Source organism: Copadichromis virginalis, linkage group LG5 (genome assembly GCF_057382275.1).
Source record: "Copadichromis virginalis isolate Kocher_CV1m ecotype Utaka linkage group LG5, C_Virginalis_male_GT1.1, whole genome shotgun sequence".
Lineage (NCBI taxonomy): Eukaryota > Metazoa > Chordata > Actinopteri > Cichliformes > Cichlidae > Copadichromis > Copadichromis virginalis.
In genome coordinates this window covers 17,614,032-17,637,267 of record NC_140622.1, presented here as the reverse complement: position 1 = coordinate 17,637,267, position 23,236 = coordinate 17,614,032, and the positions used below count along the sequence as shown (strand labels likewise).

Below are 23,236 nucleotides of genomic sequence, written 5' to 3'. Positions count from 1 at the left end.
CTCTGGGACACATATTGTCTTTCTTTTCTGTAAAAACGTGATCTCTTATCCTCTCATTTTACTGTAGGTACTGGTGAGGATTTGCAGTTAGATATTATTAAATGGTCATTTCAGACAAGAGCCAAGGGAAGGATTTGATTCTAGGGGAAACATCGCTAGGCTGTATTATGACGTGTGATCACCCAACCTACCAAGCCCTAGGTAAGTCAATGGTATAATGGGTGAGGCCTGGGAGCTTCTGAAGGAGGACCTTCTTCAAATTCCACCTCCACTTGATGGACGTTTGCAAGCTGCACCATCTGTGTTTGTTTTCTCATTTGATGGCAATGATCCACGTAGTTGTAGGCCGTATAATGAAGTCCTACCAACAAACCTACCAAGCCCTAGATGGTGACCAAAATAGCTTTGCCGAAACCCAGGATCGAACTAGGGTCCTTTAGATCTTCAGTCTAACGCTCTCCCAGCTGAGCTATTTCGGCACGTTTTGCAATGGAAAGTGCTCAAAAATTGCATTCTAATCACCAGTCAGGTCTACAGCTGGCCAAACTGCACTACAGCTGCCATTCTGAGACACTGGATCAATGTGAAGTGAACTTTTAAGCTTTGGATTTAACAGTGAACTGTGATGAACTTTGCTCTCTTAAAGAGCAAAGTTGCTCTCTTAAAGTAAGACAGAAAAAAAGTGAAAGTGTAACGTGTCGAGAAACCCAGGGCGGATTTGGTGAGATTGGCATGTCTTAGACACCGGGTTTCGCAAAGGAGCTGAGCTGAGAACCAACTGGCGGTGAGTTGGACCGAGGGGCAGGAAAAGATTCTTTACAGAGCTTGTACGGTGGGATTATCTGAAAGAGGCCTCTGTCCCTGATATCCACAAATCCCATATCGTCATCCCACCTGCAGTCTATGGACTTTGCTAAAGATGACAATGAGGTCACAGAACTATCAAGAACAACTGAGCTTGTTAGGTAAAGCCATGGAAGGGCAAGGATCCAAAGGAGACACCTGGACAGGGACTTGAACCCTGGACCCTCAGATTAAAAGTCTGATGCTCTTCCATCTGAGCTACCCAGGTAACAAGAGTCACGTGTTTGTCCTCTGGGACACATATTGTCTTTCTTTTCTGTAAAAACGTGATCTCTTATCCTCTCATTTTACTGTAGGTACTGGTGAGGATTTGCAGTTAGATATTATTAAATGGTCATTTCAGACAAGAGCCAAGGGAAGGATTTGATTCTAGGGGAAACATCGCTAGGCTGTATTATGACGTGTGATCACCCAACCTACCAAGCCCTAGGTAAGTCAATGGTATAATGGGTGAGGCCTGGGAGCTTCTGAAGGAGGACCTTCTTCAAATTCCACCTCCACTTGATGGACGTTTGCAAGCTGCACCATCTGTGTTTGTTTTCTCATTTGATGGCAATGATCCACGTAGTTGTAGGCCGTATAATGAAGTCCTACCAACAAACCTACCAAGCCCTAGATGGTGACCAAAATAGCTTTGCCGAAACCCAGGATCGAACTAGGGTCCTTTAGATCTTCAGTCTAACGCTCTCCCAGCTGAGCTATTTCGGCACGTTTTGCAATGGAAAGTGCTCAAAAATTGCATTCTAATGACCAGTCAGGTCTACAGCTGGCCAAACTGCACTACAGCTGCCATTCTGAGACACTGGATCAATGTGAAGTGAACTTTTAAGCTTTGGATTTAACAGTGAACTGTGATGAACTTTGCTCTCTTAAAGAGCAAAGTTGCTCTCTTAAAGTAAGACAGAAAAAAAGTGAAAGTGTAACGTGTCGAGAAACCCAGGGCGGATTTGGTGAGATTGGCATGTCTTAGACACCGGGTTTCGCAAAGGAGCTGAGCTGAGAACCAACTGGCGGTGAGTTGGACCGAGGGGCAGGAATAATTCTTTACAGAGCTTGTACGGTGGGATTATCTGAAAGAGGCCTCTGTCCCTGATATCCACAAATCCCATATCGTCATCCCACCTGCAGTCTATGGACTTTGCTAAAGATGACAATGAGGTCACAGAACTATCAAGAACAACTGAGCTTGTTAGGTAAAGCCATGGAAGGGCAAGGATCCAAAGGAGACACCTGGACAGGGACTTGAACCCTGGACCCTCAGATTAAAAGTCTGATACTCTTCCATCTGAGCTACCCAGGTAACAAGAGTCACGTGTTTGTCCTCTGGGACACATATTGTCTTTCTTTTCTGTAAAAACGTGATCTCTTATCCTCTCATTTTACTGTAGGTACTGGTGAGGATTTGCAGTTAGATATTATTAAATGGTCATTTCAGACAAGAGCCAAGGGAAGGATTTGATTCTAGGGGAAACATCGCTAGGCTGTATTATGACGTGTGATCACCCAACCTACCAAGCCCTAGGTAAGTCAATGGTATAATGGGTGAGGCCTGGGAGCTTCTGAAGGAGGACCTTCTTCAAATTCCACCTCCACTTGATGGACGTTTGCAAGCTGCACCATCTGTGTTTGTTTTCTCATTTGATGGCAATGATCCACGTAGTTGTAGGCCGTATAATGAAGTCCTACCAACAAACCTACCAAGCCCTAGATGGTGACCAAAATAGCTTTGCCGAAACCCAGGATCGAACTAGGGTCCTTTAGATCTTCAGTCTAACGCTCTCCCAGCTGAGCTATTTCGGCACGTTTTGCAATGGAAAGTGCTCAAAAATTGCATTCTAATCACCAGTCAGGTCTACAGCTGGCCAAACTGCACTACAGCTGCCATTCTGAGACACTGGATCAATGTGAAGTGAACTTTTAAGCTTTGGATTTAACAGTGAACTGTGATGAACTTTGCTCTCTTAAATGTTGTCCCACCCAAAGTAAGACAGAAAAAAAGTGAAAGTGTAACGTGTCGAGAAACCCAGGGCGGATTTGGTGAGATTGGCATGTCTTAGACACCGGGTTTCGCAAAGGAGCTGAGCTGAGAACCAACTGGCGGTGAGTTGGACCGAGGGGCAGGAATAATTCTTTACAGAGCTTGTACGGTGGGATTATCTGAAAGAGGCCTCTGTCCCTGATATCCACAAATCCCATATCGTCATCCCACCTGCAGTCTATGGACTTTGCTAAAGATGACAATAAGGTCACAGAACTATCAAGAACAACTGAGCTTGTTAGGTAAAGCCATGGAAGGGCAAGGATCCAAAGGAGACACCTGGACAGGGACTTGAACCCTGGACCCTCAGATTAAAAGTCTGATGCTCTTCCATCTGAGCTACCCAGGTAACAAGAGTCACGTGTTTGTCCTCTGGGACACATATTGTCTTTCTTTTCTGTAAAAACGTGATCTCTTATCCTCTCATTTTACTGTAGGTACTGGTGAGGATTTGCAGTTAGATATTATTAAATGGTCATTTCAGACAAGAGCCAAGGGAAGGATTTGATTCTAGGGGAAACATCGCTAGGCTGTATTATGACGTGTGATCACCCAACCTACAAAGCCCTAGGTAAGTCAATGGTATAATGGGTGAGGCCTGGGAGCTTCTGAAGGAGGACCTTCTTCAAATTCAACCTCCACTTGATGGACGTTTGCAAGCTGCACCATCTGTGTTTGTTTTCTCATTTGATGGCAATGATCCACGTAGTTGTAGGCCGTATAATGAAGTCCTACCAACAAACCTACCAAGCCCTAGATGGTGACCAAAATAGCTTTGCCGAAACCCAGGATCGAACTAGGGTCCTTTAGATCTTCAGTCTAACGCTCTCCCAGCTGAGCTATTTCGGCACGTTTTGCAATGGAAAGTGCTCAAAAATTGCATTCTAATGACCAGTCAGGTCTACAGCTGGCCAAACTGCACTACAGCTGCCATTCTGAGACACTGGATCAATGTGAAGTGAACTTTTAAGCTTTGGATTTAACAGTGAACTGTGATGAACTTTGCTCTCTTAAAGAGCAAAGTTGCTCTCTTAAAGTAAGACAGAAAAAAAGTGAAAGTGTAACGTGTCGAGAAACCCAGGGCGGATTTGGTGAGATTGGCATGTCTTAGACACCGGGTTTCGCAAAGGAGCTGAGCTGAGAACCAACTGGCGGTGAGTTGGACCGAGGGGCAGGAATAATTCTTTACAGAGCTTGTACGGTGGGATTATCTGAAAGAGGCCTCTGTCCCTGATATCCACAAATCCCATATCGTCATCCCACCTGCAGTCTATGGACTTTGCTAAAGATGACAATGAGGTCACAGAACTATCAAGAACAACTGAGCTTGTTAGGTAAAGCCATGGAAGGGCAAGGATCCAAAGGAGACACCTGGACAGGGACTTGAACCCTGGACCCTCAGATTAAAAGTCTGATACTCTTCCATCTGAGCTACCCAGGTAACAAGAGTCACGTGTTTGTCCTCTGGGACACATATTGTCTTTCTTTTCTGTAAAAACGTGATCTCTTATCCTCTCATTTTACTGTAGGTACTGGTGAGGATTTGCAGTTAGATATTATTAAATGGTCATTTCAGACAAGAGCCAAGGGAAGGATTTGATTCTAGGGGAAACATCGCTAGGCTGTATTATGACGTGTGATCACCCAACCTACCAAGCCCTAGGTAAGTCAATGGTATAATGGGTGAGGCCTGGGAGCTTCTGAAGGAGGACCTTCTTCAAATTCCACCTCCACTTGATGGACGTTTGCAAGCTGCACCATCTGTGTTTGTTTTCTCATTTGATGGCAATGATCCACGTAGTTGTAGGCCGTATAATGAAGTCCTACCAACAAACCTACCAAGCCCTAGATGGTGACCAAAATAGCTTTGCCGAAACCCAGGATCGAACTAGGGTCCTTTAGATCTTCAGTCTAACGCTCTCCCAGCTGAGCTATTTCGGCACGTTTTGCAATGGAAAGTGCTCAAAAATTGCATTCTAATCACCAGTCAGGTCTACAGCTGGCCAAACTGCACTACAGCTGCCATTCTGAGACACTGGATCAATGTGAAGTGAACTTTTAAGCTTTGGATTTAACAGTGAACTGTGATGAACTTTGCTCTCTTAAAGAGCAAAGTTGCTCTCTTAAAGTAAGACAGAAAAAAAGTGAAAGTGTAACGTGTCGAGAAACCCAGGGCGGATTTGGTGAGATTGGCATGTCTTAGACACCGGGTTTCGCAAAGGAGCTGAGCTGAGAACCAACTGGCGGTGAGTTGGACCGAGGGGCAGGAAAAGATTCTTTACAGAGCTTGTACGGTGGGATTATCTGAAAGAGGCCTCTGTCCCTGATATCCACAAATCCCATATCGTCATCCCACCTGCAGTCTATGGACTTTGCTAAAGATGACAATGAGGTCACAGAACTATCAAGAACAACTGAGCTTGTTAGGTAAAGCCATGGAAGGGCAAGGATCCAAAGGAGACACCTGGACAGGGACTTGAACCCTGGACCCTCAGATTAAAAGTCTGATGCTCTTCCATCTGAGCTACCCAGGTAACAAGAGTCACGTGTTTGTCCTCTGGGACACATATTGTCTTTCTTTTCTGTAAAAACGTGATCTCTTATCCTCTCATTTTACTGTAGGTACTGGTGAGGATTTGCAGTTAGATATTATTAAATGGTCATTTCAGACAAGAGCCAAGGGAAGGATTTGATTCTAGGGGAAACATCGCTAGGCTGTATTATGACGTGTGATCACCCAACCTACCAAGCCCTAGGTAAGTCAATGGTATAATGGGTGAGGCCTGGGAGCTTCTGAAGGAGGACCTTCTTCAAATTCCACCTCCACTTGATGGACGTTTGCAAGCTGCACCATCTGTGTTTGTTTTCTCATTTGATGGCAATGATCCACGTAGTTGTAGGCCGTATAATGAAGTCCTACCAACAAACCTACCAAGCCCTAGATGGTGACCAAAATAGCTTTGCCGAAACCCAGGATCGAACTAGGGTCCTTTAGATCTTCAGTCTAACGCTCTCCCAGCTGAGCTATTTCGGCACGTTTTGCAATGGAAAGTGCTCAAAAATTGCATTCTAATGACCAGTCAGGTCTACAGCTGGCCAAACTGCACTACAGCTGCCATTCTGAGACACTGGATCAATGTGAAGTGAACTTTTAAGCTTTGGATTTAACAGTGAACTGTGATGAACTTTGCTCTCTTAAAGAGCAAAGTTGCTCTCTTAAAGTAAGACAGAAAAAAAGTGAAAGTGTAACGTGTCGAGAAACCCAGGGCGGATTTGGTGAGATTGGCATGTCTTAGACACCGGGTTTCGCAAAGGAGCTGAGCTGAGAACCAACTGGCGGTGAGTTGGACCGAGGGGCAGGAATAATTCTTTACAGAGCTTGTACGGTGGGATTATCTGAAAGAGGCCTCTGTCCCTGATATCCACAAATCCCATATCGTCATCCCACCTGCAGTCTATGGACTTTGCTAAAGATGACAATGAGGTCACAGAACTATCAAGAACAACTGAGCTTGTTAGGTAAAGCCATGGAAGGGCAAGGATCCAAAGGAGACACCTGGACAGGGACTTGAACCCTGGACCCTCAGATTAAAAGTCTGATACTCTTCCATCTGAGCTACCCAGGTAACAAGAGTCACGTGTTTGTCCTCTGGGACACATATTGTCTTTCTTTTCTGTAAAAACGTGATCTCTTATCCTCTCATTTTACTGTAGGTACTGGTGAGGATTTGCAGTTAGATATTATTAAATGGTCATTTCAGACAAGAGCCAAGGGAAGGATTTGATTCTAGGGGAAACATCGCTAGGCTGTATTATGACGTGTGATCACCCAACCTACCAAGCCCTAGGTAAGTCAATGGTATAATGGGTGAGGCCTGGGAGCTTCTGAAGGAGGACCTTCTTCAAATTCCACCTCCACTTGATGGACGTTTGCAAGCTGCACCATCTGTGTTTGTTTTCTCATTTGATGGCAATGATCCACGTAGTTGTAGGCCGTATAATGAAGTCCTACCAACAAACCTACCAAGCCCTAGATGGTGACCAAAATAGCTTTGCCGAAACCCAGGATCGAACTAGGGTCCTTTAGATCTTCAGTCTAACGCTCTCCCAGCTGAGCTATTTCGGCACGTTTTGCAATGGAAAGTGCTCAAAAATTGCATTCTAATCACCAGTCAGGTCTACAGCTGGCCAAACTGCACTACAGCTGCCATTCTGAGACACTGGATCAATGTGAAGTGAACTTTTAAGCTTTGGATTTAACAGTGAACTGTGATGAACTTTGCTCTCTTAAATGTTGTCCCACCCAAAGTAAGACAGAAAAAAAGTGAAAGTGTAACGTGTCGAGAAACCCAGGGCGGATTTGGTGAGATTGGCATGTCTTAGACACCGGGTTTCGCAAAGGAGCTGAGCTGAGAACCAACTGGCGGTGAGTTGGACCGAGGGGCAGGAATAATTCTTTACAGAGCTTGTACGGTGGGATTATCTGAAAGAGGCCTCTGTCCCTGATATCCACAAATCCCATATCGTCATCCCACCTGCAGTCTATGGACTTTGCTAAAGATGACAATAAGGTCACAGAACTATCAAGAACAACTGAGCTTGTTAGGTAAAGCCATGGAAGGGCAAGGATCCAAAGGAGACACCTGGACAGGGACTTGAACCCTGGACCCTCAGATTAAAAGTCTGATGCTCTTCCATCTGAGCTACCCAGGTAACAAGAGTCACGTGTTTGTCCTCTGGGACACATATTGTCTTTCTTTTCTGTAAAAACGTGATCTCTTATCCTCTCATTTTACTGTAGGTACTGGTGAGGATTTGCAGTTAGATATTATTAAATGGTCATTTCAGACAAGAGCCAAGGGAAGGATTTGATTCTAGGGGAAACATCGCTAGGCTGTATTATGACGTGTGATCACCCAACCTACAAAGCCCTAGGTAAGTCAATGGTATAATGGGTGAGGCCTGGGAGCTTCTGAAGGAGGACCTTCTTCAAATTCAACCTCCACTTGATGGACGTTTGCAAGCTGCACCATCTGTGTTTGTTTTCTCATTTGATGGCAATGATCCACGTAGTTGTAGGCCGTATAATGAAGTCCTACCAACAAACCTACCAAGCCCTAGATGGTGACCAAAATAGCTTTGCCGAAACCCAGGATCGAACTAGGGTCCTTTAGATCTTCAGTCTAACGCTCTCCCAGCTGAGCTATTTCGGCACGTTTTGCAATGGAAAGTGCTCAAAAATTGCATTCTAATGACCAGTCAGGTCTACAGCTGGCCAAACTGCACTACAGCTGCCATTCTGAGACACTGGATCAATGTGAAGTGAACTTTTAAGCTTTGGATTTAACAGTGAACTGTGATGAACTTTGCTCTCTTAAAGAGCAAAGTTGCTCTCTTAAAGTAAGACAGAAAAAAAGTGAAAGTGTAACGTGTCGAGAAACCCAGGGCGGATTTGGTGAGATTGGCATGTCTTAGACACCGGGTTTCGCAAAGGAGCTGAGCTGAGAACCAACTGGCGGTGAGTTGGACCGAGGGGCAGGAATAATTCTTTACAGAGCTTGTACGGTGGGATTATCTGAAAGAGGCCTCTGTCCCTGATATCCACAAATCCCATATCGTCATCCCACCTGCAGTCTATGGACTTTGCTAAAGATGACAATGAGGTCACAGAACTATCAAGAACAACTGAGCTTGTTAGGTAAAGCCATGGAAGGGCAAGGATCCAAAGGAGACACCTGGACAGGGACTTGAACCCTGGACCCTCAGATTAAAAGTCTGATACTCTTCCATCTGAGCTACCCAGGTAACAAGAGTCACGTGTTTGTCCTCTGGGACACATATTGTCTTTCTTTTCTGTAAAAACGTGATCTCTTATCCTCTCATTTTACTGTAGGTACTGGTGAGGATTTGCAGTTAGATATTATTAAATGGTCATTTCAGACAAGAGCCAAGGGAAGGATTTGATTCTAGGGGAAACATCGCTAGGCTGTATTATGACGTGTGATCACCCAACCTACCAAGCCCTAGGTAAGTCAATGGTATAATGGGTGAGGCCTGGGAGCTTCTGAAGGAGGACCTTCTTCAAATTCCACCTCCACTTGATGGACGTTTGCAAGCTGCACCATCTGTGTTTGTTTTCTCATTTGATGGCAATGATCCACGTAGTTGTAGGCCGTATAATGAAGTCCTACCAACAAACCTACCAAGCCCTAGATGGTGACCAAAATAGCTTTGCCGAAACCCAGGATCGAACTAGGGTCCTTTAGATCTTCAGTCTAACGCTCTCCCAGCTGAGCTATTTCGGCACGTTTTGCAATGGAAAGTGCTCAAAAATTGCATTCTAATGACCAGTCAGGTCTACAGCTGGCCAAACTGCACTACAGCTGCCATTCTGAGACACTGGATCAATGTGAAGTGAACTTTTAAGCTTTGGATTTAACAGTGAACTGTGATGAACTTTGCTCTCTTAAAGAGCAAAGTTGCTCTCTTAAAGTAAGACAGAAAAAAAGTGAAAGTGTAACGTGTCGAGAAACCCAGGGCGGATTTGGTGAGATTGGCATGTCTTAGACACCGGGTTTCGCAAAGGAGCTGAGCTGAGAACCAACTGGCGGTGAGTTGGACCGAGGGGCAGGAAAAGATTCTTTACAGAGCTTGTACGGTGGGATTATCTGAAAGAGGCCTCTGTCCCTGATATCCACAAATCCCATATCGTCATCCCACCTGCAGTCTATGGACTTTGCTAAAGATGACAATGAGGTCACAGAACTATCAAGAACAACTGAGCTTGTTAGGTAAAGCCATGGAAGGGCAAGGATCCAAAGGAGACACCTGGACAGGGACTTGAACCCTGGACCCTCAGATTAAAAGTCTGATGCTCTTCCATCTGAGCTACCCAGGTAACAAGAGTCACGTGTTTGTCCTCTGGGACACATATTGTCTTTCTTTTCTGTAAAAACGTGATCTCTTATCCTCTCATTTTACTGTAGGTACTGGTGAGGATTTGCAGTTAGATATTATTAAATGGTCATTTCAGACAAGAGCCAAGGGAAGGATTTGATTCTAGGGGAAACATCGCTAGGCTGTATTATGACGTGTGATCACCCAACCTACCAAGCCCTAGGTAAGTCAATGGTATAATGGGTGAGGCCTGGGAGCTTCTGAAGGAGGACCTTCTTCAAATTCCACCTCCACTTGATGGACGTTTGCAAGCTGCACCATCTGTGTTTGTTTTCTCATTTGATGGCAATGATCCACGTAGTTGTAGGCCGTATAATGAAGTCCTACCAACAAACCTACCAAGCCCTAGATGGTGACCAAAATAGCTTTGCCGAAACCCAGGATCGAACTAGGGTCCTTTAGATCTTCAGTCTAACGCTCTCCCAGCTGAGCTATTTCGGCACGTTTTGCAATGGAAAGTGCTCAAAAATTGCATTCTAATGACCAGTCAGGTCTACAGCTGGCCAAACTGCACTACAGCTGCCATTCTGAGACACTGGATCAATGTGAAGTGAACTTTTAAGCTTTGGATTTAACAGTGAACTGTGATGAACTTTGCTCTCTTAAAGAGCAAAGTTGCTCTCTTAAAGTAAGACAGAAAAAAAGTGAAAGTGTAACGTGTCGAGAAACCCAGGGCGGATTTGGTGAGATTGGCATGTCTTAGACACCGGGTTTCGCAAAGGAGCTGAGCTGAGAACCAACTGGCGGTGAGTTGGACCGAGGGGCAGGAATAATTCTTTACAGAGCTTGTACGGTGGGATTATCTGAAAGAGGCCTCTGTCCCTGATATCCACAAATCCCATATCGTCATCCCACCTGCAGTCTATGGACTTTGCTAAAGATGACAATGAGGTCACAGAACTATCAAGAACAACTGAGCTTGTTAGGTAAAGCCATGGAAGGGCAAGGATCCAAAGGAGACACCTGGACAGGGACTTGAACCCTGGACCCTCAGATTAAAAGTCTGATACTCTTCCATCTGAGCTACCCAGGTAACAAGAGTCACGTGTTTGTCCTCTGGGACACATATTGTCTTTCTTTTCTGTAAAAACGTGATCTCTTATCCTCTCATTTTACTGTAGGTACTGGTGAGGATTTGCAGTTAGATATTATTAAATGGTCATTTCAGACAAGAGCCAAGGGAAGGATTTGATTCTAGGGGAAACATCGCTAGGCTGTATTATGACGTGTGATCACCCAACCTACCAAGCCCTAGGTAAGTCAATGGTATAATGGGTGAGGCCTGGGAGCTTCTGAAGGAGGACCTTCTTCAAATTCCACCTCCACTTGATGGACGTTTGCAAGCTGCACCATCTGTGTTTGTTTTCTCATTTGATGGCAATGATCCACGTAGTTGTAGGCCGTATAATGAAGTCCTACCAACAAACCTACCAAGCCCTAGATGGTGACCAAAATAGCTTTGCCGAAACCCAGGATCGAACTAGGGTCCTTTAGATCTTCAGTCTAACGCTCTCCCAGCTGAGCTATTTCGGCACGTTTTGCAATGGAAAGTGCTCAAAAATTGCATTCTAATCACCAGTCAGGTCTACAGCTGGCCAAACTGCACTACAGCTGCCATTCTGAGACACTGGATCAATGTGAAGTGAACTTTTAAGCTTTGGATTTAACAGTGAACTGTGATGAACTTTGCTCTCTTAAATGTTGTCCCACCCAAAGTAAGACAGAAAAAAAGTGAAAGTGTAACGTGTCGAGAAACCCAGGGCGGATTTGGTGAGATTGGCATGTCTTAGACACCGGGTTTCGCAAAGGAGCTGAGCTGAGAACCAACTGGCGGTGAGTTGGACCGAGGGGCAGGAATAATTCTTTACAGAGCTTGTACGGTGGGATTATCTGAAAGAGGCCTCTGTCCCTGATATCCACAAATCCCATATCGTCATCCCACCTGCAGTCTATGGACTTTGCTAAAGATGACAATAAGGTCACAGAACTATCAAGAACAACTGAGCTTGTTAGGTAAAGCCATGGAAGGGCAAGGATCCAAAGGAGACACCTGGACAGGGACTTGAACCCTGGACCCTCAGATTAAAAGTCTGATGCTCTTCCATCTGAGCTACCCAGGTAACAAGAGTCACGTGTTTGTCCTCTGGGACACATATTGTCTTTCTTTTCTGTAAAAACGTGATCTCTTATCCTCTCATTTTACTGTAGGTACTGGTGAGGATTTGCAGTTAGATATTATTAAATGGTCATTTCAGACAAGAGCCAAGGGAAGGATTTGATTCTAGGGGAAACATCGCTAGGCTGTATTATGACGTGTGATCACCCAACCTACAAAGCCCTAGGTAAGTCAATGGTATAATGGGTGAGGCCTGGGAGCTTCTGAAGGAGGACCTTCTTCAAATTCCACCTCCACTTGATGGACGTTTGCAAGCTGCACCATCTGTGTTTGTTTTCTCATTTGATGGCAATGATCCACGTAGTTGTAGGCCGTATAATGAAGTCCTACCAACAAACCTACCAAGCCCTAGATGGTGACCAAAATAGCTTTGCCGAAACCCAGGATCGAACTAGGGTCCTTTAGATCTTCAGTCTAACGCTCTCCCAGCTGAGCTATTTCGGCACGTTTTGCAATGGAAAGTGCTCAAAAATTGCATTCTAATGACCAGTCAGGTCTACAGCTGGCCAAACTGCACTACAGCTGCCATTCTGAGACACTGGATCAATGTGAAGTGAACTTTTAAGCTTCGGATTTAACAGTGAACTGTGATGAACTTTGCTCTCTTAAATGTTGTCCCACCCAAAGTAAGACAGAAAAAAAGTGAAAGTGTAACGTGTCGAGAAACCCAGGGCGGATTTGGTGAGATTGGCATGTCTTAGACACCGGGTTTCGCAAAGGAGCTGAGCTGAGAACCAACTGGCGGTGAGTTGGACCGAGGGGCAGGAAAAGATTCTTTACAGAGCTTGTACGGTGGGATTATCTGAAAGAGGCCTCTGTCCCTGATATCCACAAATCCCATATCGTCATCCCACCTGCAGTCTATGGACTTTGCTAAAGATGACAATGAGGTCACAGAACTATCAAGAACAACTGAGCTTGTTAGGTAAAGCCATGGAAGGGCAAGGATCCAAAGGAGACACCTGGACAGGGACTTGAACCCTGGACCCTCAGATTAAAAGTCGGATGCTCTTCCATCTGAGCTACCCAGGTAACAAGAGTCACATGTTTGTCCTCTGGGACACATATTGTCTTTCTTTTCTGTAAAAACGTGATCTCTTATCCTCTCATTTTACTGTAGGTACTGGTGAGGATTTGCAGTTAGATATTATTAAATGGTCATTTCAGACAAGAGCCAAGGGAAGGATTTGATTCTAGGGGAAACATCGCTAGGCTGTATTATGACGTGTGATCACCCAACCTACCAAGCCCTAGGTAAGTCAATGGTATAATGGGTGAGGCCTGGGAGCTTCTGAAGGAGGACCTTCTTCAAATTCCACCTCCACTTGATGGATGTTTGCAAGCTGCACCATCTGTGTTTGTTTTCTCATTTGATGGCAATGATCCACGTAGTTGTAGGCCGTATAATGAAGTCCTACCAGCAAACCTACCAAGCCCTAGATGGTGACCAAAATAGCTTTGCCGAAACCCAGGATCGAACTAGGGTCCTTTAGATCTTCAGTCTAACGCTCTCCCAGCTGAGCTATTTCGGCACGTTTTGCAATGGAAAGTGCTCAAAAATTGCATTCTAATGACCAGTCAGGTCTACAGCTGGCCAAACTGCACTACAGCTGCCATTCTGAGACACTGGATCAATGTGAAGTGAACTTTTAAGCTTTGGATTTAACAGTGAACTGTGATGAACTTTGCTCTCTTAAATGTTGTCCCACCCAAAGTAAGACAGAAAAAAAGTGAAAGTGTAACGTGTCGAGAAACCCAGGGCGGATTTGGTGAGATTGGCATGTCTTAGACACCGGGTTTCGCAAAGGAGCTGAGCTGAGAACCAACTGGCGGTGAGTTGGACCGAGGGGCAGGAAAAGATTCTTTACAGAGCTTGTACGGTGGGATTATCTGAAAGAGGCCTCTGTCCCTGATATCCACAAATCCCATATCGTCATCCCACCTGCAGTCTATGGACTTTGCTAAAGATGACAATGAGGTCACAGAACTATCAAGAACAACTGAGCTTGTTAGGTAAAGCCATGGAAGGGCAAGGATCCAAAGGAGACACCTGGACAGGGACTTGAACCCTGGACCCTCAGATTAAAAGTCTGATGCTCTTCCATCTGAGCTACCCAGGTAACAAGAGTCACGTGTTTGTCCTCTGGGACACATATTGTCTTTCTTTTCTGTAAAAACGTGATCTCTTATCCTCTCATTTTACTGTAGGTACTGGTGAGGATTTGCAGTTAGATATTATTAAATGGTCATTTCAGACAAGAGCCAAGGGAAGGATTTGATTCTAGGGGAAACATCGCTAGGCTGTATTATGACGTGTGATCACCCAACCTACAAAGCCCTAGGTAAGTCAATGGTATAATGGGTGAGGCCTGGGAGCTTCTGAAGGAGGACCTTCTTCAAATTCCACCTCCACTTGATGGACGTTTGCAAGCTGCACCATCTGTGTTTGTTTTCTCATTTGATGGCAATGATCCACGTAGTTGTAGGCCGTATAATGAAGTCCTACCAACAAACCTACCAAGCCCTAGATGGTGACCAAAATAGCTTTGCCGAAACCCAGGATCGAACTAGGGTCCTTTAGATCTTCAGTCTAACGCTCTCCCAGCTGAGCTATTTCGGCACGTTTTGCAATGGAAAGTGCTCAAAAATTGCATTCTAATGACCAGTCAGGTCTACAGCTGGCCAAACTGCACTACAGCTGCCATTCTGAGACACTGGATCAATGTGAAGTGAACTTTTAAGCTTTGGATTTAACAGTGAACTGTGATGAACTTTGCTCTCTTAAATGTTGTCCCACCCAAAGTAAGACAGAAAAAAAGTGAAAGTGTAACGTGTCGAGAAACCCAGGGCGGATTTGGTGAGATTGGCATGTCTTAGACACCGGGTTTCGCAAAGGAGCTGAGCTGAGAACCAACTGGCGGTGAGTTGGACCGAGGGGCAGGAAAAGATTCTTTACAGAGCTTGTACGGTGGGATTATCTGAAAGAGGCCTCTGTCCCTGATATCCACAAATCCCATATCGTCATCCCACCTGCAGTCTATGGACTTTGCTAAAGATGACAATGAGGTCACAGAACTATCAAGAACAACTGAGCTTGTTAGGTAAAGCCATGGAAGGGCAAGGATCCAAAGGAGACACCTGGACAGGGACTTGAACCCTGGACCCTCAGATTAAAAGTCTGATGCTCTTCCATCTGAGCTACCCAGGTAACAAGAGTCACGTGTTTGTCCTCTGGGACACATATTGTCTTTCTTTTCTGTAAAAACGTGATCTCTTATCCTCTCATTTTACTGTAGGTACTGGTGAGGATTTGCAGTTAGATATTATTAAATGGTCATTTCAGACAAGAGCCAAGGGAAGGATTTGATTCTAGGGGAAACATCGCTAGGCTGTATTATGACGTGTGATCACCCAACCTACAAAGCCCTAGGTAAGTCAATGGTATAATGGGTGAGGCCTGGGAGCTTCTGAAGGAGGACCTTCTTCAAATTCCACCTCCACTTGATGGACGTTTGCAAGCTGCACCATCTGTGTTTGTTTTCTCATTTGATGGCAATGATCCACGTAGTTGTAGGCCGTATAATGAAGTCCTACCAACAAACCTACCAAGCCCTAGATGGTGACCAAAATAGCTTTGCCGAAACCCAGGATCGAACTAGGGTCCTTTAGATCTTCAGTCTAACGCTCTCCCAGCTGAGCTATTTCGGCACGTTTTGCAATGGAAAGTGCTCAAAAATTGCATTCTAATGACCAGTCAGGTCTACAGCTGGCCAAACTGCACTACAGCTGCCATTCTGAGACACTGGATCAATGTGAAGTGAACTTTTAAGCTTTGGATTTAACAGTGAACTGTGATGAACTTTGCTCTCTTAAATGTTGTCCCACCCAAAGTAAGACAGAAAAAAAGTGAAAGTGTAACGTGTCGAGAAACCCAGGGCGGATTTGGTGAGATTGGCATGTCTTAGACACCGGGTTTCGCAAAGGAGCTGAGCTGAGAACCAACTGGCGGTGAGTTGGACCGAGGGGCAGGAAAAGATTCTTTACAGAGCTTGTACGGTGGGATTATCTGAAAGAGGCCTCTGTCCCTGATATCCACAAATCCCATATCGTCATCCCACCTGCAGTCTATGGACTTTGCTAAAGATGACAATGAGGTCACAGAACTATCAAGAACAACTGAGCTTGTTAGGTAAAGCCATGGAAGGGCAAGGATCCAAAGGAGACACCTGGACAGGGACTTGAACCCTGGACCCTCAGATTAAAAGTCTGATGCTCTTCCATCTGAGCTACCCAGGTAACAAGAGTCACATGTTTGTCCTCTGGGACACATATTGTCTTTCTTTTCTGTAAAAACGTGATCTCTTATCCTCTCATTTTACTGTAGGTACTGGTGAGGATTTGCAGTTAGATATTATTAAATGGTCATTTCAGACAAGAGCCAAGGGAAGGATTTGATTCTAGGGGAAACATCGCTAGACTGTATTATGACGTGTGATCACCCAACCTACAAAGCCCTAGGTAAGTCAATGGTATAATGGGTGAGGCCTGGGAGCTTCTGAAGGAGGACCTTCTTCAAATTCCACCTCCACTTGATGGACGTTTGCAAGCTGCACCATCTGTGTTTGTTTTCTCATTTGATGGCAATGATCCACGTAGTTGTAGGCCGTATAATGAAGTCCTACCAACAAACCTACCAAGCCCTAGATGGTGACCAAAATAGCTTTGCCGAAACCCAGGATCGAACTAGGGTCCTTTAGATCTTCAGTCTAACGCTCTCCCAGCTGAGCTATTTCGGCACGTTTTGCAATGGAAAGTGCTCAAAAATTGCATTCTAATCACCAGTCAGGTCTACAGCTGGCCAAACTGCACTACAGCTGCCATTCTGAGACACTGGATCAATGTGAAGTGAACTTTTAAGCTTTGGATTTAACAGTGAACTGTGATGAACTTTGCTCTCTTAAATGTTGTCCCACCCAAAGTAAGACAGAAAAAAAGTGAAAGTGTAACGTGTCGAGAAACCCAGGGCGGATTTGGTGAGATTGGCATGTCTTAGACACCGGGTTTCGCAAAGGAGCTGAGCTGAGAACCAACTGGCGGTGAGTTGGACCGAGGGGCAGGAAAAGATTCTTTACAGAGCTTGTACGGTGGGATTATCTGAAAGAGGCCTCTGTCCCTGATATCCACAAATCCCATATCGTCATCCCACCTGCAGTCTATGGACTTTGCTAAAGATGACAATGAGGTCACAGAACTATCAAGAACAACTGAGCTTGTTAGGTAAAGCCATGGAAGGGCAAGGATCCAAAGGAGACACCTGGACAGGGACTTGAACCCTGGACCCTCAGATTAAAAGTCTGATGCTCTTCCATCTGAGCTACCCAGGTAACAAGAGTCACGTGTTTGTCCTCTGGGACACATATTGTCTTTCTTTTCTGTAAAAACGTGATCTCTTATCCTCTCATTTTACTGTAGGTACTGGTGAGGATTTGCAGTTAGATATTATTAAATGGTCATTTCAGACAAGAGCCAAGGGAAGGATTTGATTCTAGGGGAAACATCGCTAGGCTGTATTATGACGTGTGATCACCCAACCTACCAAGCCCTAGGTAAGTCAATGGTATAATGGGTGAGGCCTGGGAGCTTCTGAAGGAGGACCTTCTTCAAATTCCACCTCCACTTGATGGATGTTTGCAAGCTGCACCATCTGTGTTTGTTTTCTCATTTGATGGCAATGATCCACGTAGTTGTAGGCCGTATAATGAAGTCCTACCAACAAAACTACCAAGCCCTAGATGGTGACCAAAATAGCTTTGCCGAAACCCAGGATCGGACTAGGGTCCTTTAGATCTTCAGTCTAACGCTCTCCCAGCTGAGCTATTTCGGCACGTTTTGCAATGGAAAGTGCTCAAAAATTGCATTCTAATGACCAGTCAGGTCTACAGCTGGCCAAACTGCACTACAGCTGCCATTCTGAGACACTGGATCAATGTGAAGTGAACTTTTAAGCTTTGGATTTAACAGTGAACTGTGATGAACTTTGCTCTCTTAAATGTTGTCCCACCCAAAGTAAGACAGAAAAAAAGTGAAAGTGTAACGTGTCGAGAAACCCAGGGCGGATTTGGTGAGATTGGCATGTCTTAGACACCGGGTTTCGCAAAGGAGCTGAGCTGAGAACCAACTGGCGGTGAGTTGGACCGAGGGGCAGGAAAAGATTCTTTACAGAGCTTGTACGGTGGGATTATCTGAAAGAGGCCTCTGTCCCTGATATCCACAAATCCCATATCGTCATCCCACCTGCAGTCTATGGACTTTGCTAAAGATGACAATGAGGTCACAGAACTATCAAGAACAACTGAGCTTGTTAGGTAAAGCCATGGAAGGGCAAGGATCCAAAGGAGACACCTGGACAGGGACTTGAACCCTGGACCCTCAGATTAAAAGTCTGATGCTCTTCCATCTGAGCTACCCAGGTAACAAGAGTCACATGTTTGTCCTCTGGGACACATATTGTCTTTCTTTTCTGTAAAAACGTGATCTCTTATCCTCTCATTTTACTGTAGGTACTGGTGAGGATTTGCAGTTAGATATTATTAAATGGTCATTTCAGACAAGAGCCAAGGGAAGGATTTGATTCTAGGGGAAACATCGCTAGGCTGTATTATGACGTGTGATCACCCAACCTACCAAGCCCTAGGTAAGTCAATGGTATAATGGGTGAGGCCTGGGAGCTTCTGAAGGAGGACCTTCTTCAAATTCCACCTCCACTTGATGGATGTTTGCAAGCTGCACCATCTGTGTTTGTTTTCTCATTTGATGGCAATGATCCACGTAGTTGTAGGCCGTATAATGAAGTCCTACCAGCAAACCTACCAAGCCCTAGATGGTGACCAAAATAGCTTTGCCGAAACCCAGGATCGAACTAGGGTCCTTTAGATCTTCAGTCTAACGCTCTCCCAGCTGAGCTATTTCGGCACGTTTTGCAATGGAAAGTGCTCAAAAATTGCATTCTAATCACCAGTCAGGTCTACAGCTGGCCAAACTGCACTACAGCTGCCATTCTGAGACACTGGATCAATGTGAAGTGAACTTTTAAGCTTTGGATTTAACAGTGAACTGTGATGAACTTTGCTCTCTTAAATGTTGTCCCACCCAAAGTAAGACAGAAAAAAAGTGAAAGTGTAACGTGTCGAGAAACCCAGGGCGGATTTGGTGAGATTGGCATGTCTTAGACACCGGGTTTCGCAAAGGAGCTGAGCTGAGAACCAACTGGCGGTGAGTTGGACCGAGGGGCAGGAAAAGATTCTTTACAGAGCTTGTACGGTGGGATTATCTGAAAGAGGCCTCTGTCCCTGATATCCACAAATCCCATATCGTCATCCCACCTGCAGTCTATGGACTTTGCTAAAGATGACAATGAGGTCACAGAACTATCAAGAACAACTGAGCTTGTTAGGTAAAGCCATGGAAGGGCAAGGATCCAAAGGAGACACCTGGACAGGGACTTGAACCCTGGACCCTCAGATTAAAAGTCTGATGCTCTTCCATCTGAGCTACCCAGGTAACAAGAGTCACGTGTTTGTCCTCTGGGACACATATTGTCTTTCTTTTCTGTAAAAACGTGATCTCTTATCCTCTCATTTTACTGTAGGTACTGGTGAGGATTTGCAGTTAGATATTATTAAATGGTCATTTCAGACAAGAGCCAAGGGAAGGATTTGATTCTAGGGGAAACATCGCTAGGCTGTATTATGACGTGTGATCACCCAACCTACCAAGCCCTAGGTAAGTCAATGGTATAATGGGTGAGGCCTGGGAGCTTCTGAAGGAGGACCTTCTTCAAATTCCACCTCCACTTGATGGACGTTTGCAAGCTGCACCATCTGTGTTTGTTTTCTCATTTGATGGCAATGATCCACGTAGTTGTAGGCCGTATAATGAAGTCCTACCAACAAACCTACCAAGCCCTAGATGGTGACCAAAATAGCTTTGCCGAAACCCAGGATCGAACTAGGGTCCTTTAGATCTTCAGTCTAACGCTCTCCCAGCTGAGCTATTTCGGCACGTTTTGCAATGGAAAGTGCTCAAAAATTGCATTCTAATGACCAGTCAGGTCTACAGCTGGCCAAACTGCACTACAGCTGCCATTCTGAGACACTGGATCAATGTGAAGTGAACTTTTAAGCTTTGGATTTAACAGTGAACTGTGATGAACTTTGCTCTCTTAAAGAGCAAAGTTGCTCTCTTAAAGTAAGACAGAAAAAAAGTGAAAGTGTAACGTGTCGAGAAACCCAGGGCGGATTTGGTGAGATTGGCATGTCTTAGACACCGGGTTTCGCAAAGGAGCTGAGCTGAGAACCAACTGGCGGTGAGTTGGACCGAGGGGCAGGAAAAGATTCTTTACAGAGCTTGTACGGTGGGATTATCTGAAAGAGGCCTCTGTCCCTGATATCCACAAATCCCATATCGTCATCCCACCTGCAGTCTATGGACTTTGCTAAAGATGACAATGAGGTCACAGAACTATCAAGAACAACTGAGCTTGTTAGGTAAAGCCATGGAAGGGCAAGGATCCAAAGGAGACACCTGGACAGGGACTTGAACCCTGGACCCTCAGATTAAAAGTCTGATGCTCTTCCATCTGAGCTACCCAGGTAACAAGAGTCACGTGTTTGTCCTCTGGGACACATATTGTCTTTCTTTTCTGTAAAAACGTGATCTCTTATCCTCTCATTTTACTGTAGGTACTGGTGAGGATTTGCAGTTAGATATTATTAAATGGTCATTTCAGACAAGAGCCAAGGGAAGGATTTGATTCTAGGGGAAACATCGCTAGGCTGTATTATGACGTGTGATCACCCAACCTACCAAGCCCTAGGTAAGTCAATGGTATAATGGGTGAGGCCTGGGAGCTTCTGAAGGAGGACCTTCTTCAAATTCCACCTCCACTTGATGGACGTTTGCAAGCTGCACCATCTGTGTTTGTTTTCTCATTTGATGGCAATGATCCACGTAGTTGTAGGCCGTATAATGAAGTCCTACCAACAAACCTACCAAGCCCTAGATGGTGACCAAAATAGCTTTGCCGAAACCCAGGATCGAACTAGGGTCCTTTAGATCTTCAGTCTAACGCTCTCCCAGCTGAGCTATTTCGGCACGTTTTGCAATGGAAAGTGCTCAAAAATTGCATTCTAATGACCAGTCAGGTCTACAGCTGGCCAAACTGCACTACAGCTGCCATTCTGAGACACTGGATCAATGTGAAGTGAACTTTTAAGCTTTGGATTTAACAGTGAACTGTGATGAACTTTGCTCTCTTAAAGAGCAAAGTTGCTCTCTTAAAGTAAGACAGAAAAAAAGTGAAAGTGTAACGTGTCGAGAAACCCAGGGCGGATTTGGTGAGATTGGCATGTCTTAGACACCGGGTTTCGCAAAGGAGCTGAGCTGAGAACCAACTGGCGGTGAGTTGGACCGAGGGGCAGGAATAATTCTTTACAGAGCTTGTACGGTGGGATTATCTGAAAGAGGCCTCTGTCCCTGATATCCACAAATCCCATATCGTCATCCCACCTGCAGTCTATGGACTTTGCTAAAGATGACAATGAGGTCACAGAACTATCAAGAACAACTGAGCTTGTTAGGTAAAGCCATGGAAGGGCAAGGATCCAAAGGAGACACCTGGACAGGGACTTGAACCCTGGACCCTCAGATTAAAAGTCTGATGCTCTTCCATCTGAGCTACCCAGGTAACAAGAGTCACGTGTTTGTCCTCTGGGACACATATTGTCTTTCTTTTCTGTAAAAACGTGATCTCTTATCCTCTCATTTTACTGTAGGTACTGGTGAGGATTTGCAGTTAGATATTATTAAATGGTCATTTCAGACAAGAGCCAAGGGAAGGATTTGATTCTAGGGGAAACATCGCTAGGCTGTATTATGACGTGTGATCACCCAACCTACCAAGCCCTAGGTAAGTCAATGGTATAATGGGTGAGGCCTGGGAGCTTCTGAAGGAGGACCTTCTTCAAATTCCACCTCCACTTGATGGACGTTTGCAAGCTGCACCATCTGTGTTTGTTTTCTCATTTGATGGCAATGATCCACGTAGTTGTAGGCCGTATAATGAAGTCCTACCAACAAACCTACCAAGCCCTAGATGGTGACCAAAATAGCTTTGCCGAAACCCAGGATCGAACTAGGGTCCTTTAGATCTTCAGTCTAACGCTCTCCCAGCTGAGCTATTTCGGCACGTTTTGCAATGGAAAGTGCTCAAAAATTGCATTCTAATCACCAGTCAGGTCTACAGCTGGCCAAACTGCACTACAGCTGCCATTCTGAGACACTGGATCAATGTGAAGTGAACTTTTAAGCTTTGGATTTAACAGTGAACTGTGATGAACTTTGCTCTCTTAAATGTTGTCCCACCCAAAGTAAGACAGAAAAAAAGTGAAAGTGTAACGTGTCGAGAAACCCAGGGCGGATTTGGTGAGATTGGCATGTCTTAGACACCGGGTTTCGCAAAGGAGCTGAGCTGAGAACCAACTGGCGGTGAGTTGGACCGAGGGGCAGGAATAATTCTTTACAGAGCTTGTACGGTGGGATTATCTGAAAGAGGCCTCTGTCCCTGATATCCACAAATCCCATATCGTCATCCCACCTGCAGTCTATGGACTTTGCTAAAGATGACAATGAGGTCACAGAACTATCAAGAACAACTGAGCTTGTTAGGTAAAGCCATGGAAGGGCAAGGATCCAAAGGAGACACCTGGACAGGGACTTGAACCCTGGACCCTCAGATTAAAAGTCTGATGCTCTTCCATCTGAGCTACCCAGGTAACAAGAGTCACGTGTTTGTCCTCTGGGACACATATTGTCTTTCTTTTCTGTAAAAACGTGATCTCTTATCCTCTCATTTTACTGTAGGTACTGGTGAGGATTTGCAGTTAGATATTATTAAATGGTCATTTCAGACAAGAGCCAAGGGAAGGATTTGATTCTAGGGGAAACATCGCTAGGCTGTATTATGACGTGTGATCACCCAACCTACCAAGCCCTAGGTAAGTCAATGGTATAATGGGTGAGGCCTGGGAGCTTCTGAAGGAGGACCTTCTTCAAATTCAACCTCCACTTGATGGACGTTTGCAAGCTGCACCATCTGTGTTTGTTTTCTCATTTGATGGCAATGATCCACGTAGTTGTAGGCC

General features: G+C 45.1%; 42 non-coding genes across 42 annotated transcripts; all 42 read right to left on the bottom strand.

Annotated features, from left to right (window-relative positions):
* Positions 1-406: 406 nt before the first annotated feature.
* On the bottom strand, positions 407-479 carry trnaf-gaa (transfer RNA phenylalanine (anticodon GAA)). Its single transcript has one exon. It is a non-coding gene; the product is annotated as a tRNA-Phe (tRNA).
* A 520-nt stretch (positions 480-999) lies between these two features.
* Positions 1,000-1,072, bottom strand: trnak-uuu (transfer RNA lysine (anticodon UUU)). Its single transcript has one exon. It is a non-coding gene; the product is annotated as a tRNA-Lys (tRNA).
* A 427-nt stretch (positions 1,073-1,499) lies between these two features.
* On the bottom strand, positions 1,500-1,572 carry trnaf-gaa (transfer RNA phenylalanine (anticodon GAA)). Its single transcript has one exon. It is a non-coding gene; the product is annotated as a tRNA-Phe (tRNA).
* A 519-nt stretch (positions 1,573-2,091) lies between these two features.
* Positions 2,092-2,164, bottom strand: trnak-uuu (transfer RNA lysine (anticodon UUU)). The gene has a single exon. It is a non-coding gene; the product is annotated as a tRNA-Lys (tRNA).
* Positions 2,165-2,591: 427 nt separating this feature from the next.
* On the bottom strand, positions 2,592-2,664 carry trnaf-gaa (transfer RNA phenylalanine (anticodon GAA)). The gene has a single exon. It is a non-coding gene; the product is annotated as a tRNA-Phe (tRNA).
* Positions 2,665-3,178: 514 nt separating this feature from the next.
* Positions 3,179-3,251, bottom strand: trnak-uuu (transfer RNA lysine (anticodon UUU)). The gene has a single exon. It is a non-coding gene; the product is annotated as a tRNA-Lys (tRNA).
* A 427-nt stretch (positions 3,252-3,678) lies between these two features.
* Positions 3,679-3,751, bottom strand: trnaf-gaa (transfer RNA phenylalanine (anticodon GAA)). Its single transcript has one exon. It is a non-coding gene; the product is annotated as a tRNA-Phe (tRNA).
* Positions 3,752-4,270: 519 nt separating this feature from the next.
* trnak-uuu (transfer RNA lysine (anticodon UUU)) lies at positions 4,271-4,343 on the bottom strand. The gene has a single exon. It is a non-coding gene; the product is annotated as a tRNA-Lys (tRNA).
* A 427-nt stretch (positions 4,344-4,770) lies between these two features.
* Positions 4,771-4,843, bottom strand: trnaf-gaa (transfer RNA phenylalanine (anticodon GAA)). The gene has a single exon. It is a non-coding gene; the product is annotated as a tRNA-Phe (tRNA).
* Positions 4,844-5,363: 520 nt separating this feature from the next.
* Positions 5,364-5,436, bottom strand: trnak-uuu (transfer RNA lysine (anticodon UUU)). The gene has a single exon. It is a non-coding gene; the product is annotated as a tRNA-Lys (tRNA).
* Positions 5,437-5,863: 427 nt separating this feature from the next.
* On the bottom strand, positions 5,864-5,936 carry trnaf-gaa (transfer RNA phenylalanine (anticodon GAA)). Its single transcript has one exon. It is a non-coding gene; the product is annotated as a tRNA-Phe (tRNA).
* Positions 5,937-6,455: 519 nt separating this feature from the next.
* On the bottom strand, positions 6,456-6,528 carry trnak-uuu (transfer RNA lysine (anticodon UUU)). Its single transcript has one exon. It is a non-coding gene; the product is annotated as a tRNA-Lys (tRNA).
* A 427-nt stretch (positions 6,529-6,955) lies between these two features.
* On the bottom strand, positions 6,956-7,028 carry trnaf-gaa (transfer RNA phenylalanine (anticodon GAA)). The gene has a single exon. It is a non-coding gene; the product is annotated as a tRNA-Phe (tRNA).
* Positions 7,029-7,542: 514 nt separating this feature from the next.
* trnak-uuu (transfer RNA lysine (anticodon UUU)) lies at positions 7,543-7,615 on the bottom strand. Its single transcript has one exon. It is a non-coding gene; the product is annotated as a tRNA-Lys (tRNA).
* Positions 7,616-8,042: 427 nt separating this feature from the next.
* On the bottom strand, positions 8,043-8,115 carry trnaf-gaa (transfer RNA phenylalanine (anticodon GAA)). The gene has a single exon. It is a non-coding gene; the product is annotated as a tRNA-Phe (tRNA).
* A 519-nt stretch (positions 8,116-8,634) lies between these two features.
* Positions 8,635-8,707, bottom strand: trnak-uuu (transfer RNA lysine (anticodon UUU)). The gene has a single exon. It is a non-coding gene; the product is annotated as a tRNA-Lys (tRNA).
* Positions 8,708-9,134: 427 nt separating this feature from the next.
* trnaf-gaa (transfer RNA phenylalanine (anticodon GAA)) lies at positions 9,135-9,207 on the bottom strand. The gene has a single exon. It is a non-coding gene; the product is annotated as a tRNA-Phe (tRNA).
* A 520-nt stretch (positions 9,208-9,727) lies between these two features.
* On the bottom strand, positions 9,728-9,800 carry trnak-uuu (transfer RNA lysine (anticodon UUU)). The gene has a single exon. It is a non-coding gene; the product is annotated as a tRNA-Lys (tRNA).
* A 427-nt stretch (positions 9,801-10,227) lies between these two features.
* trnaf-gaa (transfer RNA phenylalanine (anticodon GAA)) lies at positions 10,228-10,300 on the bottom strand. Its single transcript has one exon. It is a non-coding gene; the product is annotated as a tRNA-Phe (tRNA).
* Positions 10,301-10,819: 519 nt separating this feature from the next.
* trnak-uuu (transfer RNA lysine (anticodon UUU)) lies at positions 10,820-10,892 on the bottom strand. Its single transcript has one exon. It is a non-coding gene; the product is annotated as a tRNA-Lys (tRNA).
* Positions 10,893-11,319: 427 nt separating this feature from the next.
* trnaf-gaa (transfer RNA phenylalanine (anticodon GAA)) lies at positions 11,320-11,392 on the bottom strand. Its single transcript has one exon. It is a non-coding gene; the product is annotated as a tRNA-Phe (tRNA).
* A 514-nt stretch (positions 11,393-11,906) lies between these two features.
* Positions 11,907-11,979, bottom strand: trnak-uuu (transfer RNA lysine (anticodon UUU)). The gene has a single exon. It is a non-coding gene; the product is annotated as a tRNA-Lys (tRNA).
* Positions 11,980-12,406: 427 nt separating this feature from the next.
* On the bottom strand, positions 12,407-12,479 carry trnaf-gaa (transfer RNA phenylalanine (anticodon GAA)). Its single transcript has one exon. It is a non-coding gene; the product is annotated as a tRNA-Phe (tRNA).
* Positions 12,480-12,994: 515 nt separating this feature from the next.
* Positions 12,995-13,067, bottom strand: trnak-uuu (transfer RNA lysine (anticodon UUU)). The gene has a single exon. It is a non-coding gene; the product is annotated as a tRNA-Lys (tRNA).
* Positions 13,068-13,494: 427 nt separating this feature from the next.
* On the bottom strand, positions 13,495-13,567 carry trnaf-gaa (transfer RNA phenylalanine (anticodon GAA)). Its single transcript has one exon. It is a non-coding gene; the product is annotated as a tRNA-Phe (tRNA).
* Positions 13,568-14,082: 515 nt separating this feature from the next.
* trnak-uuu (transfer RNA lysine (anticodon UUU)) lies at positions 14,083-14,155 on the bottom strand. Its single transcript has one exon. It is a non-coding gene; the product is annotated as a tRNA-Lys (tRNA).
* A 427-nt stretch (positions 14,156-14,582) lies between these two features.
* trnaf-gaa (transfer RNA phenylalanine (anticodon GAA)) lies at positions 14,583-14,655 on the bottom strand. Its single transcript has one exon. It is a non-coding gene; the product is annotated as a tRNA-Phe (tRNA).
* Positions 14,656-15,170: 515 nt separating this feature from the next.
* On the bottom strand, positions 15,171-15,243 carry trnak-uuu (transfer RNA lysine (anticodon UUU)). Its single transcript has one exon. It is a non-coding gene; the product is annotated as a tRNA-Lys (tRNA).
* A 427-nt stretch (positions 15,244-15,670) lies between these two features.
* On the bottom strand, positions 15,671-15,743 carry trnaf-gaa (transfer RNA phenylalanine (anticodon GAA)). The gene has a single exon. It is a non-coding gene; the product is annotated as a tRNA-Phe (tRNA).
* Positions 15,744-16,258: 515 nt separating this feature from the next.
* On the bottom strand, positions 16,259-16,331 carry trnak-uuu (transfer RNA lysine (anticodon UUU)). Its single transcript has one exon. It is a non-coding gene; the product is annotated as a tRNA-Lys (tRNA).
* A 427-nt stretch (positions 16,332-16,758) lies between these two features.
* Positions 16,759-16,831, bottom strand: trnaf-gaa (transfer RNA phenylalanine (anticodon GAA)). The gene has a single exon. It is a non-coding gene; the product is annotated as a tRNA-Phe (tRNA).
* Positions 16,832-17,346: 515 nt separating this feature from the next.
* On the bottom strand, positions 17,347-17,419 carry trnak-uuu (transfer RNA lysine (anticodon UUU)). Its single transcript has one exon. It is a non-coding gene; the product is annotated as a tRNA-Lys (tRNA).
* Positions 17,420-17,846: 427 nt separating this feature from the next.
* trnaf-gaa (transfer RNA phenylalanine (anticodon GAA)) lies at positions 17,847-17,919 on the bottom strand. Its single transcript has one exon. It is a non-coding gene; the product is annotated as a tRNA-Phe (tRNA).
* A 515-nt stretch (positions 17,920-18,434) lies between these two features.
* On the bottom strand, positions 18,435-18,507 carry trnak-uuu (transfer RNA lysine (anticodon UUU)). Its single transcript has one exon. It is a non-coding gene; the product is annotated as a tRNA-Lys (tRNA).
* A 427-nt stretch (positions 18,508-18,934) lies between these two features.
* trnaf-gaa (transfer RNA phenylalanine (anticodon GAA)) lies at positions 18,935-19,007 on the bottom strand. The gene has a single exon. It is a non-coding gene; the product is annotated as a tRNA-Phe (tRNA).
* A 515-nt stretch (positions 19,008-19,522) lies between these two features.
* Positions 19,523-19,595, bottom strand: trnak-uuu (transfer RNA lysine (anticodon UUU)). Its single transcript has one exon. It is a non-coding gene; the product is annotated as a tRNA-Lys (tRNA).
* A 427-nt stretch (positions 19,596-20,022) lies between these two features.
* On the bottom strand, positions 20,023-20,095 carry trnaf-gaa (transfer RNA phenylalanine (anticodon GAA)). The gene has a single exon. It is a non-coding gene; the product is annotated as a tRNA-Phe (tRNA).
* A 520-nt stretch (positions 20,096-20,615) lies between these two features.
* Positions 20,616-20,688, bottom strand: trnak-uuu (transfer RNA lysine (anticodon UUU)). Its single transcript has one exon. It is a non-coding gene; the product is annotated as a tRNA-Lys (tRNA).
* A 427-nt stretch (positions 20,689-21,115) lies between these two features.
* trnaf-gaa (transfer RNA phenylalanine (anticodon GAA)) lies at positions 21,116-21,188 on the bottom strand. Its single transcript has one exon. It is a non-coding gene; the product is annotated as a tRNA-Phe (tRNA).
* A 519-nt stretch (positions 21,189-21,707) lies between these two features.
* trnak-uuu (transfer RNA lysine (anticodon UUU)) lies at positions 21,708-21,780 on the bottom strand. Its single transcript has one exon. It is a non-coding gene; the product is annotated as a tRNA-Lys (tRNA).
* Positions 21,781-22,207: 427 nt separating this feature from the next.
* Positions 22,208-22,280, bottom strand: trnaf-gaa (transfer RNA phenylalanine (anticodon GAA)). Its single transcript has one exon. It is a non-coding gene; the product is annotated as a tRNA-Phe (tRNA).
* Positions 22,281-22,794: 514 nt separating this feature from the next.
* Positions 22,795-22,867, bottom strand: trnak-uuu (transfer RNA lysine (anticodon UUU)). Its single transcript has one exon. It is a non-coding gene; the product is annotated as a tRNA-Lys (tRNA).
* Between the last annotated feature and the right edge of the window lie 369 nt (positions 22,868-23,236).